General features: G+C 39.0%; 1 protein-coding gene and 1 pseudogene across 1 annotated transcript in view; one reads left to right on the forward strand and one right to left on the reverse strand.

Moving 5' to 3' along the window:
- The window catches only part of DDX10 (DEAD-box helicase 10), a 281,913-nt gene that overhangs the window by 15,556 nt on the left and 249,555 nt on the right, over positions 1–16,802 (reverse strand). The gene's annotated exons all lie outside the window — the stretch shown is intronic.
- On the forward strand, positions 4,845–6,159 carry LOC147576987 (ubiquitin-ribosomal protein eL40 fusion protein pseudogene; annotated as a pseudogene).

The following is a 16,802-nucleotide window of genomic DNA, read 5'->3' on the forward strand; positions in this document are numbered from 1 at the left end:
GCCTACTCATAAAAAGATTTGCATAGTGCAAAAGAGTTGCTACACCATCAACGTAACTTCAAGTATTAGTTTTCTCCTCTCATCCCCAAAGAACAGCAAGCTGCTGTAATGCATAACCTGAATGACTGGCCAGTGTTCAGTCGGAATACTTGGACTATCTCACATCCACTCTCCTGTTCTCATAGACGTCATGCTGCCATATACCTTTCCAGGGAGCTGCGATGCTCTGGGCTACAATAGCAGCTGTTTCTTATCTTCATCACTCGCCTGAAACCAACTAGCATCTCGGTCACGACACACACGTGGTTGGAAGACACGGGATGAGAAGGAGCCCAGGAATCTCCTCTGGCAGGAGTACGTGTGAGGGTAGAGCCACGACTGGGCTGTTAGAGAAAATATTTAAATTCTGTTAACTGTCCCAGCAATTAAGGGTTAGAATGTCGGAATGATTACTCCTTCTTTACTTAAAGGTTTCCAATAATTTTTCAGGTTTCCCCTCACAGAGGTTTTTCCCAACCATCTCATACAAAGTCAGCGCTTCCAGATCCTCTGTGCTTATCCTCACTCATGGCTTTCAGGGTCCTAAGCAACCACTCTTTTTGTCTTTTTGTTTACTTCTTTAAGTCTGTCACCCCGCCCCCAACCTCCCCCAGAGGCGAAGCTCTGTGAAGACTGGGATCAAGTCTGTCCTCTTTACAGCTCTACACCAGGCACAGAGTCAGGGCACTTCCCACACTCCCATACGGCAATACGGACTCTCTATCCATATGATCAACAGAATACATGACACTGACATTTTCGTCACCGTATCATTTATTATGTCAGTCAAGTCTATGGGATATTTTTGCAGACTGTTTTTTTTTTTACATTAAATATAATTTATTGTCAAATTGGTTTCTATACAACACCCAGTGCTCATCCCAACAGGTGCCCTCCTCAATGCCCATCACCCACCCTCCCCTCCCTCCCACCTCCCATCAACCCTCAGTTTGTTTTCAGTTTTTAAGAGTCTCTTATGGTTTGCTGCCCTCCCTCTCTGTAACTTTTTTTTCCCCCTTCTCCTCCCCCATGGTCTTCTGTTAAGTTTCTCAGGACCCACATATGAGTGAAAACACGTGGTATCTGTCTTTTTCTGCCTGACTTATTTCACTTAGCATAATACCCTCCATTTCCATCCACGTTGCTCTTGCAGACTGTTTTAAACAAAGGCCTGCCACATCGTAATGAATGATTTTCATGAGGGAGAAAATGGAAAGCAGGTATCCCAGAGGACATTAAATTTTATTCTTGTAAAAACATACACATTTAAAAATTCCTATCACAGTTCTGCTTTTAATAATTAAAAGGATTATCATATATTAATGGCCCTATGATGTATCATACTCTTTCTTTTTACCGTCAATAGATTTTCACAATAACCATGCAAGGTAAGAATTATATTCATCTGACCAGTGAAGAAAACTGAGGGTCACAGAGATTAAGTACCTTGTCCATTGTTCAAAATTTTAAAAAGGACGTAAGGTTCAAACTCAGATCGGATTCCAAAAACCAGTTTTCCCACAGGGCCAATTAGCCTGCTGTTCTCATATAAACTTAATTTGACAAAATACTTCTTCCATGTTGCAAAGTTCATGATAATACGGCACAAAGATCAAGGTTCCCAAATTAAAGGCAGTGGTGTATGTGAATAAGGCATTCAGTCTCTTGATCCACAGAAGTTCAGGTAATTCCTATTTTACACCTGCTAGAGCAACTATTTTTGAGATACAGATGCCTCTGAGACCATCCTTCCAGGAGCAGACCCAGTTTAAATTCCTACGGATTAAAACAGAAAGGCAAAAGGAGAGAGACTAATTCACTGATATACTACTTTTTCATGTAAAGGAAAGTACTAGGTCTTACACCACTTGATTTTTTTTTTTTTTTTTTTTTTTTTTTTTTGTTTAATTCTCTCTCTGCCCCTTATGTCGCTTTAGCCAGACTTACACAAGTGGAAAGGGACAGGACAAATAATACATTACCAAAAAAAGAAAAATAAATTTAAAAAAAGACAGAACATAATCAGTAGTATTTGCCGCGAACAAGAAGACCGCTCGTTGTTAAACAGCATACTTTAAATAAATGATGTGTGAATTACCTCCAATAAAAAGAGATCAGAACGTCCTCTGTAACCTGGAAACCATACTCCCTGGGCTGCACAGAATGCTGCAGTCAGAACCACTACTCCAAGTCTCAAGAATGTTCCAAGCGCTGTCTGTTATGGCTGTGGCCAAGGCACCAGAGAAGAAAAAGATTTACTGGGAAATCCTGTCAACTTCTTCCCTGGAGTAGGCAGGCTTTGCAGAAACACAGTGTGGTAGAGTGAGCACTAAACTTCCAAAGACACTGGGGCAAGCAGTTCCAATTATTAAGTGATAAAATGGCAGCCAGAATCACTGGGGCTTCTGTAAGCCTGACACTAGAAAAGAGCCTGCAGCCGGAAAGCACCATGATGGCTTGCTCATGTCAGAGCGCTTAACTTCTGTAGCAGCTGCATTTATTCATGTACAATTAGGGGTCTGTTACATCATAAAACAGAGGATCACCATCACCGCACAAGCCTATTCAGACATCTAACAAAAACCAGGACGAGGTGTAAACTGAAGAAAGCACATTCCCTTTGCTATAGAGTCTGTGCATCTTTTCAAATTCTTGCTTTACTCTTTTTCTGGAATGCAAAGGAAAGAAATCAGGTGAAACTGCTAACTAATATAACTATGAGGAAGCTGAGGACTGAGATGGGGAGCAGTGAATGTTCACTTCCACAGAAACCCTGGAGTTTCTTTTTACAACATGCTGCTGAATTATGGTGGAAAGCCAAGAGTCAGCACCTGAGTGTCCACTTTGTGTCCCTTTTGTATAAAGCTCTCCTTCTGCATTCATATCAATTAATGTAACCTGGACTCTGCCCTAAAGTATGTTAAGCTAATAATAAATAAGCTTGGGACCATCAAAAAAATCTCAGAAATCTTTGTACCTCTCCCTAAGTATAGGCACTCTGGCATTCAAACATATTGTCCCGGAGACTTTCCCCCTTATCATAAATTTTAATTCACAGGGCCATGGCAACAGTCCTAATGAAGATTAATTACTGCAGTACATTCCAAAAAATCTGTCCAGCTTCCTTGTGATAGTGAAGTCTTCCGCATATAGAAATGGAACTAAAATGCATCATGTCCTTAATGTTTCTTTCCTAGCTGCTCAGCACTAAAAACAGATTTGTAGGAAAAGAAAATTGTCCAAGAAAAGACTGATTGGCTCGGCATTCAGCATTCACTGAACAAACACAAGTAAAAGAGCAAAGGATGTTTGATCCTTAGATCAAAATTCTAATAACAAGAAAAGGCTGGGGGTGGTGAAAAGGAAAGAGAAGGCAGAGACTGCAATCACACTAACAATCCATTTGCATGTTTCCTTCTGAAAAACGCACACATGTCATTTGGGATTGGCAAAAAGTTCTGGCCCCTCATCTCTATTTTTCTGGTTCATAAATCCACTGAGAATTCAACGAAAATAAATGGCCCCCTTTTCCAAATAAGTGCACGAGTGTCTACGTGGCATGCATCCACACCATAATTTTGCATATAATTTCAAGACGTTCAAGAATCCTCTAAAGCTCATCTATAGAGTCCAGATTAAGAATCCCTGTTCTGCAGTAATTTAGAAGACATAACGTAATTATTTCTCTTCTCTCAGATTAAAAAAAAAAAATTAAACACCCATATCAGTTGGGTTTGTATTATGTATTCCTCTCACTGCCAATGTGTATGTAGAACATTTTGTGCTTCCCAGAAGCACAGTCAGCTTTTCTCCTCAAACTACTTTTCACTCCTTAGTTTTCAATATTGAAGATCAACCCCTACCCAAACATGTCCCCAGTGTTCCAGGTATTTGGAAAAGATTTACAGTTTAGTCTTACTCTTCACTAGTCTTTCAAATGATTTCAAGAGAGAGAAAATCCAATCTTCAACAAAGCCGTCCATTGAAGAACTACTTACAGGAGCGAAGGGTTCGATATGGTGGCAAAGGAAGATTCCACACTCACCTCTTCCCATTGTCACAACGAATTTTCAAGTACATATGAAATAATACCCTCTAAAAAAGACCTGATAACCAGATGAACAGAGAGCCTCCACAACAAAGGATAAAAGAGTAGCAATGAAACAAGTAGAGAAAGAGACACAGTCTTGCCACAACAATATAAAACAAAACAGTAACTAAGCCCAGGTGTGGTGATACGTGATCAGGAAGAATCTCAAAGATACAAAATTTTTCCCAAAGAAGTGAGGGGTCGGGTTGCCACATCAGGCACCTAACCCCTAGATCCTGCAAAGGAGAGGTGAGCCCCCAAAATGCCATTAAAAACCAATGGGCATTACATGTAGGAAATCTGCAGGGAACAGAGAACCTGCTCATAAAGGGCTTGATGACGGACTCCCTCACTCCGGGACCCGGTTCAAAGTCACCCGTTTGAAAAGTGCCTGAGCCATATGTGACGACCACCAACTTAGTCATCTTGAAGAGTCTGCCACAGAGGCAGGAACTTGGTTCGGACCCTCCAGGGATACAGACATGCGTAGGAGTCACTTTTGAAGTCTTATTCTAACTTGTTGGTGGGCACCATCTAGAAACTCCTCCTCCAGCCTGTTGGCACTGGAGGGTGCCCACTGCTGAGTGCCCTGCCCACCTCCATACCACAGCCAGGCCAGGTCTTACCTGCCCACCCCAGCGCCACAGCAGCACAATGCAGCTGGGCGGGGCAACATCCCCACATACTCCTGTGCCACAGTTGTGGCCGCCCACTGCAGGCAGGCACATGCAACTCATACGGGGAAACATCCCCCACCCCAGGTTCCTGGTGCAAGTGGCCAGGAGGGATATTGTTTCTGAGCCCCATGGGACATCTTCTATACAAGGGCACTCCTTCCAGACTGGGAGAGGTAGGTAATTTACCTACCTTCTAATACAAAGAAACACACACAGAGTCAGGAAAATGAGGAGACAGAGGAATAGAGGAATATGCTCCAAATGAAAGAACAAGAAAAAGCCTCAGTAAAAGACCTTCATAAAAGAAAGATAACTGATCCACCTGATAAGAAGTTCAAAGTAATGTTCACAAAGATGCTCACTGAACTCAGAAGAAGAATGGATGAATGCAGTGAGAACATCAAAGGAGACAGAAAATATAACAAAGTATCAGGCAGAAGTTACAGAGCTGAAGAATAATACCTAAACTGAAATGCACGCTAGAGGGGTTCAACAGCAGACTGGATAAAGCAGAAGGACAGATCAGCAAGCTGAAATAGCAAACAATGGAATTCACCTAAATAGTGTAGCAAAAAGAAATTTTTATAAGAGAAGGTATCTTAAAGGACCTTTGTGACAATATCAAGTGGAATAACATTTGCATTATAGGGGATCCAGGAGAAGAAAAGAGAGAAAGGGCCAGAAAACTATCTGAAAAAATAATGGCTGAAAACCTCCCTAATCTGAGGAAGGGAACAAAAATTCAGATCAAGGAAGCTGAGAGAGTTCCATAAGAGATGAATCCAAAGAGATCCACGTCAAGACACATTATAGTTAAAATGGTAAAAGTAAGAGACTCTCTTCAACGAAGTGGCCAAGTGGCTCAGGGTTAGTGGCCTTGTGGACACAGAGATGCACACCTTGACAGGCAAGACCAGTGGCCTTGAGAATGAGCCCAGTGACACCAACTGAGAATGTCAAGGCCCAAATCAAAGACAAGGAGGGTATCCTGCCTGACCAACAGCATCTGACTTTTGATTAGCAAATAGCTGGAGAATAACCACATTTGCTCAGACTACAATATCCAGAAAGAATCTACTCTGAGCTTGGTGCTTCATCTGAGGGGTGGCATCATTAATCCTTCCCTTTTCCAGCTAACCCAGAAAAGCAACTGCAACAAGATGATTTGTTTTCAATGCTATGCTTACCTGCAGCCCTGTGCTGTGAATTGTCGCAAGAAGTGTGGACACACCAACAAACTGCACCCCCAAAAGAAGGTAAAACAAGGCCCCTCCACTGGCTCTTCCTTTGCCCACAGGGTAGTCTCCTGCCTGAGGCCCAAGGCCCTGGCGCCTCAATAAAGTTGCCCTTTCACCCTTTCGTTGACTGGGGGTAGGGGTGCGAGAGTGTTAAAGATAGAGAAAATCTCAAAAGCATCAAGAATAAACACCTGTTAAGTACAAGGGAAACCCCATAAGGCTTTCAGCAGAAATTCTGCTGGGGTAAGGAAGTGACATGACATATCCAAAGTGCTTTTGAAAGGAAAACATTTCCAACTAAGAAATTCTCTACTCAACACAGCATTCAGAATTAAAGGGGAGATTAAGAGTTTTCTAGATAAACAAAAACTAAAAGTTCACCACCACTAAAATGGACCTACAAGATACGTTAAAGGAATTTCTAGGCTGAAAAGAAAGGACACTAATTAATAATAAGAAAATATATGAAAGTAAAAATTTCACAGGAAAAGGCGAATATATAGAAAAGACAGTGGATAGGAGTGCCTGGTGGCTCAGTCGGTTGAGCATCCGACTTCAGCTCAGGTCATGATTTGACACTCTGTGAGTTCGAGCCCCGCGTCGGGCTCTGTGCTGACAGCTCAGAGCCTGGAGCCTACTTCAGATTCAGTGTCTCCCCCTCTCTCTGCCCCTCCCCTGCTCATGCTCTGTCTCTCTCTGTCTCAAAAATAAATAGAAACATTAAAAAAAATTAAAAAAGAAAAAAAGAAAGACAAGCCCGTGGATCAATCATTTATAAAGCAAGTAGGAAGGTTAAAAGATAATAGTGGTAAAAGTAACAAAAACTACAATAATTAGTTAAGGACACATAAAATAAAAAGATGTATAATGTGATATCAAAATATAAAATGCAGGGGTGCCTGGGTGGTTCAGTTGGTTGAGCGACCAACTCTAGATTTTGGCTCAGGTCATGGTCTCACGGTTCCTGAGTTCAAGCCCCACACTGGGCTCTGTGCTGGCAGTGTGGAGCCTGCTTGGGATTCTCTCTCAGCCCCTCCCCAGCTTGCTCTCTCTCTCTAAGTAAATAAATAAAATTAAAAAAATTATATATATTATATAATACACACACACACAATGCACACGGGGGGATTAAAAACATACACTTTTTGGGGTACCTGAGTGACTCAGTTGGTTAAGTGTCCGACTCTAGGTCATGATCTTGCAGATCAAGCCCCACGTCAGGCTCTGCACTGGGAATGGAGCCTGCTTAAGATTCTCTTTCACTCTTCCTCTACCCCTCCCCTGCTTGTGCTCACTCTTTCTCTCTCTCCAAATAAAAACTTTTTTTGAATGTGTTCAAATTTAGGCCATCAACTCAAAAATCAACCATTCTATACAAAGGGTATTATATGTGAACTTCATGGAAGCAAAAATTTATGTAAATACACACAAAAAATGAGAAAAAAACTAAACACTACAGAAAGCCTTCAAACCACAGGAAAAGAGAGAAAAATAAAGGAATAGAGGAACTAAAGAACAGTCAGAAAACAAAGAGAAAGGAATCCAAACCTAACACTAAAAAAATTCATCAACAACAAGGGAAGAGAGTAAGAAAAGAATGAACAAAGAAGAACTACAAAAATAACCTGAAAACAATAAACAAAATGGCAGTAAGTATATATCTATCAATAATTAATTACTTTAAATGTAAAAAGACTAGATATTCCAATCAAAAGACAGAGTGGCTGAATGGATTAAAAACAAAATCAAAAACAAGATTCATCTACATGCTACCTAAAAATTAACTAAGGAAGTAAAGACCACACAGACTGAAAGTGAAGGGATGGAGAAAGATATTCTAGGCAAATGGAAACGAAAGCTGGTGTAGTTAAACTCCTATCAGAAAAACAGACTTAGGGGCACCTGGGTGGCTCAGCTGGTTAAGCGTCCAACTTCGGCTCAGGTCATGATCTCACAGTTTGTGAGTTCAAATCTGGAGCCTGTTCCAGATTCTGTGTCTCCCTCTCTCTTTGCCTCTCCCCTGCTCATGCTCTGTCTCTCTCTCAAAAATAAACAAACATTAAAAAATTTAAAAAAAAAAAGAAAAAAGAGAAACAAATTTAAAACAAATACTGTAATAAAAGACAAAGACCCACATAATGATAAAGGGGTCAATCTATCAAGAATATATAACATTTATAAATATATATGCATCCAACACATAAGCACCAATATATATAAAACAAGTATTAACAGACCTAATGGAAGAAAATGATAGCAATACAATAATAGGAACACAGGACTATGACACCTCACTTCTATCAATGGTTAGATCATCCAGACAGGAAATCAATACAGAAACACTAAGCTTAAATGATACATTAAACTAGATGAGCTTAGTAAATATACATAGAACATTCCATCCAAAAGCAACAGAATACACAAGCTTCCCAAGTACATATGGAAGAGTCTTTAGGAGCGCTCAGATGTTAGACCACAAACAAGTCTCAATACATTCAAAAATTTAAATCATCAAGCACCTTTTCCAATCACAATGGTATAAAGAAGAAAATGAGCAAAACCACAAAAACATAGAGAGGTTATAACAACATGCTAGTAAACAACCAATGAGTCACTGAAAAAAAAAAAAATCAGAGGAGAAATAAAAAATTACCCAAAGACAAATGTAAACAGTAATATGATATACCAAAATCTATGGGATACAGCCAAAGTAGTACTGACAGGGAAGTTCACAGCTATACAGGCCTAACTCAAGAAATGGAAAAAATCTCAAATAAACAATCTAATGTCACACCTAAAGCAACTATAAAAAGAACAACAAATAAAGTTTATAGTTAATAGAAAGAAGGAAATAATAAAGATAAGAGCAGAAATAAATGAAATAGAGACTAAAACAACAGAAAAGATCAATGAAACTAAGAGCTGGTTCTTTGAAAAGATCAACAAATTGATAAACCTTTAGCCAGCCTCATCAAGAAAAAAAGAGAGGGGCTCAAAAAATAAAATCAGAAATGAAAGAGTAGTTAACAACTGATACCAGAGAAATACAAAGGACCCCAAGAAACTAATTATATGCCAACAAAGTAGACAATCTAGAAGTAATGGATAAATTCCTAGAAACACACAATCTTCAAGGAATGAATCACAAAGATACAGAAAATCTGAATTGACCAATTTCTAGTAAGGAAACGGAATCATTAAGCAAAACCTCCCAACAGACAAAGGCTCAGGACCAGATGGCTTCATTGGTGAGTTTTACCAAACATTTAAAGATTTAATGCCCACCCTTCTCAAATTCTTCCAAAAAACTGAAGAGGAGAGAATGTTCCAGAACTCATTTTATAAGGCCACCATTACCCTGATTCAAAAACCAAAGGCACCACACAAAAAAGAAACTCACAGGCCAATATTCTTGATGAACATAGATGCAAAAATCCCCAACAAAATTTAGCAAGCCAAATTCAGCAATACATTAAAACGATCACACACCATGCATGATCAAGTGAGATTTATTCTAGGGATACAAGAATGATTCAACATCTGCAACTCTATCAACAAGATACAACACTTTAATGAAATGAAAAATAAAAAATCATATGATCATTGCAATCAATGCATAAAAAGCATTTGACAAAATTCAACATCCATTTATGATAAAAACTCTCATTCCAAGTGGGTATAAAGAGAATGTGCCTCAACACAATAAAGGGCATATTGACAAACCCAAAGCTAGTATCATTCTCAACGGCAAAAAACCAAAAGCTATTCCTTTAAGATCAAGAACAAGACAACAATGCCCACTCTCACCACTTTTATTCAATATAGCACTTTTAGTGATATAGGCAAGAGAAATTAGGCAAGAAAAAGAAATAAAAGTCAGAAGTAGAAAGAACCAAAAAGGAAAAAGGAAAAATGTTACTCTTTGCAGATGACATACTATAGAAAATCCTAAAGGATTTTCATCAAGAAGCTGTTAGAACTAATAAATACATTCAGCAAAGTGGTAGAACACAAAATCACTGTATAGAAATGTGTGGCATTTCTACACACTAATGATGGACTGCTAGAAAGAGAAATTAAGAAAGCAATTTCATCTACAATTCCATCAAAAAGAATAAGATATGTACCTAGAAAAAACTTTTAACCAAGGAGGTGAAAGACCTGAATACTAGAAACTGTAAGATACCAATGAAAGAATTTGAAGAACACAAATAGATGGAACGATATTCCATGTTCATGGATGGAAGAATTAGTATTGTTAAAATGTCCATATAACCAAAGCAATCTATAGATTCAATGCAATCCCTATCAAAATTTTGATGGCATTTTTAACAGAAATAGAACAAATAATTCTCAAATTTGTATGGAACCATAAAGGATCCCAAAGAGACAAAGCAATCTTGAGAAAGAAGAACAAACCTGGAGGTATCATGGTCCCTAATTTCAATTACACTAAAAGTAATAGTAATAGTATTACACTAAAAGTAATAGTAATCAAAACAATACCATTCTAACACAAAAATAAACACATCGGCCAATGGAATGGAACTAACACCCCCAAAGTAAACCCACATATATACAATTAGTTTGGGACAAAAGAATCAAGAACATACAATGGAGAAAGGACAGTCTCCCCAATAAATGGTGCTGAAAAACTTGTCAGCCACAAGCAAAAGAATAAAACTAGACTGTTATCTTACACTATACACAAAAATTAACTCAAAATGTATTACATATGTGAATAGAAGACTTGAAACCATAAAATTCCTACAGAGAAACTTATGCAGTAAGCTCCTTGACATCAATCTCTATGATGTGCTTGTAGATCTGACTCCAAAGGCAATTGAAACAAAAGAAAATGGTCTACATCAAACTAAAAAGCTTCTGCACAGCAAGGAAAACCACCAACAAAATGAAAAGGCAATCTACTGAATGGGAGAAGATAATCCCAGTAAGGGGCTACCATCCAAAATAGAGAACATTTACAACTTGACAATAAAAAAAAAATTAAAAATAGCAGATCTGAATAGATCTTTTGTTCAAAGAAGAGAGATGCCCAAGAGACACATGAAAGGATAGGCAACAACAGTAATCACTGCAATCAAATCACACCTCACCCCTGTAAAAATGGCTATTATCAAAAGAACAAGAAATAGCAAGTGTTGACGAAGATGTGGAGAAAAGGGAACCCCTGTACGCAGATGGTGGGAATGTATACTGGTGCAGCCACTATGGAAAACAGTACAGAGATTCCTCAAAAATCAAAAACAGATCTACCATATGATGCAGCTTTTCCACTTTGGGTATTTATCCAAAGAAAACAAAAACACTAATTTGAAAAGGTATGTGCACCGCTATAGGTTCAGTGCAGCATTATTTACAATAAGATACAGAAAAAACCTAAATGACCATCAAGAGATAAACAGATAAAGAAGATGTAGTATAAATACACAATGGATTACTATTAGCCAAAAATAAGAACAAAATCTTGCCATTTGTGACAACATGGATGGACCCCGAGTGTATGAGGCTAAGTGAAATAAGTCAGAGAAAGACAAGTAGTATATGATTTCACTCATATGTGCAAACAAACAAACAAATAAACAAACAAAAGAATACTAAAGCAAGCTCAAAAGATTCAGAGAACAGACTGATGGTTACCAGAGGGGAAGGGAGTTAGAAGATAGGGGAAATGTGTAAAGGGGGTCAACTGTATGTTGACAGATGGTGACTAGACTTTGGTGGTAATTATTTTGTATCCCATATGAATGTTAAATAATAGTGTTGTACACCTGAAAGTAATATAATGTTACATGCCAATTTTACTTCAATTTAAAAAAATACTTACAATGGCAGAAACAGAAGTAAACAAAACCAAACAACACAAACGAAAAAACCTAAGCATGGGTATAATCTAGAATTCTAAAAGGGGAGTGGATAAAGAAATTACAGTGTATAAATAATGGAATGCTATACAGTCATTAGTTATGAATCCATTCTACATGAAGTCATGTGAAATGAAGAAAAGGATCACCCTAAGAATATGTCCTTCTCAACAGTCTTCAGTGAAAACGAAGTTGCCATGTACCACACTCTGGGCAGCAGCCAAGAGAGCCCTCCTAGATGGTTCATTACCCTTGCTACATGGTTCTTGGCTTCTTGACATCCAGGCCATTCATCCACCTTCTTAGAGATCTTAATACTCCTGAAACATGACAAAGTCCCAACTTTCAGTGAGTCACAGTTATTCAGTGGGTGGGTAAATGACAGAGAAACAGAAAGCATAGAGCAAAAACTGGGACTGTACGTAAGGTCAAGCTGGGAGCCTCCTAAACCTCCTTAGCCTAAACCTAAACCTCCTAAATTTCCAAATACATCTTCCCCATCCTAAGCCCCACCCCAGAAAATAACACCTTCATTCCTCAATGGGTAGCACCCTTTCCCCTGTAAGTCCCAAGATAAAGGATACTGCTTTCCCCCACACCCAACCCAACAATCTGCCTTACAAGTTTCTCCATTCATGCTACACACCGCTCAGGATATTCTGTTGGGTTTTGTTTTTAGGGCAATGTCAAAAAGGAGAAAGATAAAATGAACACAACTTAAAGAGAGTAAAACTAAATTAAATTAACTTCTTGTCAACCGCAATTCATGTTGAGTTCTAGTCAAAGCCCTATGAAATTCAGTAGTTCATAGAACTTTGTACTTCACAAATAAGAAGAGATGATGGAGATTTTCCCTTGAAAGTTGCTAGGCATACTACAATCAGGGATAAATCTCTTGAAGTTAAAAAGAGTAAAAGAAAAGAATGGCAGGCACACAATAAAGTCCATATATATCATGAAGCTGAGCTGAATTCTTTCCCCATCTGCCACCCACAACTGGATCCACCAACGAACAGGGATTCAAGTAAATGGAAACTGCAGTCAATAGTATTTTTCTTTTCATAATCACCTAGACCCTGAGGGGGAAAAAGTTTTTTTTAAATAACCCTCCCCTAGATTCAACACCAACAATTCTTCTAAAATTCATATAAAATATGTAATGTGCCATACCCAGTCCCAACCAAAAACAGTTAAAAAGAAATGAAAATGCTTTCCAGGCACTTTCCTTGCCCAGAAATTCATTTCTGAGTCACATACATTTCTACTGCAGGTGGAGAGCATTTCACATATTACAAAGCCGACTGTTAAGTCTTAACAGAAAAGTTGCAAAGCAATATTTACTAAAGAAATATCATAAAACAACATGAGAAGAAACCATACAGATTAACGTGGATCACCTCCTTCATGCGGGACAGAACTCTTTTTTTTTTTTTTAATTTTTTTTTTTCAACGTTTTTTATTTATTTTTGGGACAGAGAGAGACAGAGCATGAACGGGGGAGGGGCAGAGAGAGGGAGACACAGAATCGGAAACAGGCTCCAGGCTCTGAGCCATCAGCCCAGGGCCCGACGTGGGGCTCGAACTCACGGACCGCGAGATCGTGACCTGGCTGAAGTCGGACGCTTAACCGACTGCGCCACCCAGGCGCCCCTTGAACTCTTAAAGAAATGCAAGTTCACTCAAAAACAGAAAACTAACATGGAACACAGTTTAAATTTTTTTTTTAATTTTATTTATTTTTGAGAAAGAAAGAGCGCTTACCGGGGGATGGGCAGAGAGAGAGGGAGACAGAATCTGAAGCAGGTTCCAGGCTCTGAGCTGTCAGCACAGAGCCCGATGCAGGGCCGAACCCACGAACCGCAAGATCATGACCTGAGCCGAAGTCGGCTGCTCAACCAACGAAGCCACTCAGGAGCCCCAAAATGGAACACAGTTTAAAAATAAAACAAAACCTCAAACAAATTAAAAAACAGATAAAAATACTTCATCAATCTTTTGATGCAGAGCTGTATCACACAAGCCAAAAAGAACAGCTCCTGAGAGTAGATGTAAAACCGTTTACTCTGCATAGGAAAAGGCATCAATTCATATAGAAGTTATCATGTCTAAATTATGCCAATAGTCTCCGTACAAATTAAAGATGTAATGGGTCTTATGTCACCCGGAATAATCTAACAAACACTCCATTGATATAACAATTCTTTATAAAGCAACCTGCCATGGCCAGGGACGGTGGTCTGTGAAGAAAACACTGAAATATTAGGCAGTAAAAGTCTAACCACAACCTTTTTCTCTTTCCTTTTTTTTTTTTTTTGAAAAAGGTCAAGATTATAAATATTAAAAACTTAATTTGACTGGATAATGAATATCTTGAACACCCCAGTTGCTTCATTTTCATCGTATTCACTACTTTGCAGATTTTCATCATTAGCAATTCACATGAAGATGGCCATAAACCAAACATGATGAATGCTACCAGATACACAAAAATTAATCTTATATTACATGCTCAGAACCAAATCTCTCAGCTTGTTAGGCACAGCTAAAAGGAACAATGTTATTGAAAGAAGAGTTCAACTGGAATACAGTTAAAGATACTCTTGCCTCACTCTTTAGAAGGGCAAGCTACCTTCTCTGGCTCGGGTAAGACTTCAAGCTTCCTTCAGGTTTAGCTTAGATGTCACTCCCTTCAGGAAGCTCTTCTAGATTCACCAAGCCCAGGTTAGACACCACTTGCTCTCTCTCTGTGCTCATCCCCTACTTACCCTGCTCCCTACTGCCTCCTCCAGGGCACAGATCACAGCAGGTATCCACCACATTTTTTGTAATTATATGCAGAGCTGTCTGTAACCTCTGCCGAACTAAAAACTGTGACAGCAGGAAAGGGATTTTTCTTTATGCTTTATCCTCTGTACCTGCACTCACTACGCCTGGCACATGATAACTTACTAAAAAATTCTTAGGTGAAAGAATAGATGGAAGAAATATTACAACAAGCTGGAGATTAACAGGTAAGTGGACATTTTTAATTCTTAAATAAGTAGAATGTGATTGAAATAATACAGAAGGTTTATACTCCAGTTCTTGGCACCACATATAGAACATGGCCAAATATTTTTATTGTGAAAACAGTATAAATACATTGTATATACAGCCTGTTGGGGAGATAAATTTAAAAAATCACTTAGTAGCACAAAAACAATTATAATATTTGAGGTCTTTCTTCCTCTGCAATCTTTACCTTTCTTCCTCTGTATCAAAACTCACTAGAGGCAAGAACATGGTTCTGTGCAGTTCCTAGAAGACCACTGCATTCTATGACGTCACAAAAGTCCCCTGCAGCAAAGAGCTAGGTCTCCTACCAAACTGTTCTATTATAGCAACAACAACAACAACAACAACAACAACAACAACAACATTGACGACCATGACAGATGCTAACACGCTGCAGTAACTCTACCTATGCTAATTCCACGGTTAGGAGGAACCAGAAGGAAAGCTACAGGGTAAAACACAGCTTGGGCCAATGTGTAAGAAGGAAAGAGGAGGAAAGAAAACACACCGCGTCAAAGCAAGCTTTCTCTTCTCCGTTTTCAAAAGGAGCACACAAAAGCTTAGAGCCTCTGATGGAGTTCTGGCTGCTGCTGCTGAGCCAGTTGACATTCGTCTGTACCATGAGGTACAGTACTGTTCCTCCTATTTCACAACTCTCTTTCTGAGGCTAAATGAGCTACTAATGAGAGCATTCTTAGAGCTCCTTCAAAGGAACTCAAGGTCACGTTATTTTCATTGTCCCTGGGATCATATTTATTAAGAGGTCTCTCTTTGTCATTCTAATTTAAAGGAGCCAAATCTCGTACATCAGAATGCCTTGGGAATCAGTGGTAGAGCTGACAATTTTGATAATTCTACAGAGGGTTAAGGATGGTTTAGATTCTGCACGGTGCACTGTGCTGACAAGACAGGGGTACACTATTTAAAACACTATCACGCCTCCCTGAGGAAGAATTATTGACCCCAGATTCAGTCATTCCCCACTACACTGGGCTCTCTTTTGCCTATTTCCTACTGACTTAAGTGTCTTTCCATGTAGAGAGACAAAAGTGTTACTCATGCTGAATATTTATGGGTGTCAGTGAAGTGAAGGAAAAAGAAATACCCAGAGGAAACTTTCAAAGAAACTAGCTCATGCTATTTACTTTGAGACTAATAGCCATTTTCTAATTGGTGCTATCTGGTCCCATAAAAGTAAATTCGTATTGGAAAATGCAAAGTTAATAACCAAGGAATAACCTACTGGGAGAGAGAAGATGACCAAGAAGCTGAAACACTCACTGTTCCTGCAATTATTGAGCTGAGGTTAGAAGAGCGCAGCAAATAAAACCTGGGAACATGCCAGGAGAGCCCTCTAAAGCTGACATCACAAAATCCTAGCATCTATTCTTGTTTATGAGAGGCAAAGTAAAAAAGACGCAGCCGAACTGGAGCAAGACAGTAAAAGTGCATTAGTGCTAATATTATAAATAGCAGTAGCAACGGCAATTACTACTGTCAAAACTGTAGTGTATATGGATTTACTTGCGAATACTTTTATTTATCTAAAAACAATCCTGGTTTTACTTTACACTACCTTTATTCATTTTCACGGAGGTCATTTTAACAGAGAAGGGAAGAGGGAGAAAAACAGAAGTAGAGCATAAATAGGAATTTCACGCATAGGCTGTTACTTGTAACTACCCCACATCCTGTCTTTGTTCAAGAATGGCAAATTGGTTTTTCCTTGGGTAGGAATCCCAGCAGACTGATACAGGCCATACTGAGAATGACTGCTTGGGCTAAATGGAAAGGAATATATCCTAGATGGGGCATGGAG

The sequence above is a fragment of the Puma concolor genome, chromosome D1 (genome assembly GCF_028749965.1).
Source record: "Puma concolor isolate L17-30 chromosome D1, mPumCon1.1.hap2, whole genome shotgun sequence".
Taxonomy (NCBI): domain Eukaryota; kingdom Metazoa; phylum Chordata; class Mammalia; order Carnivora; family Felidae; genus Puma; species Puma concolor.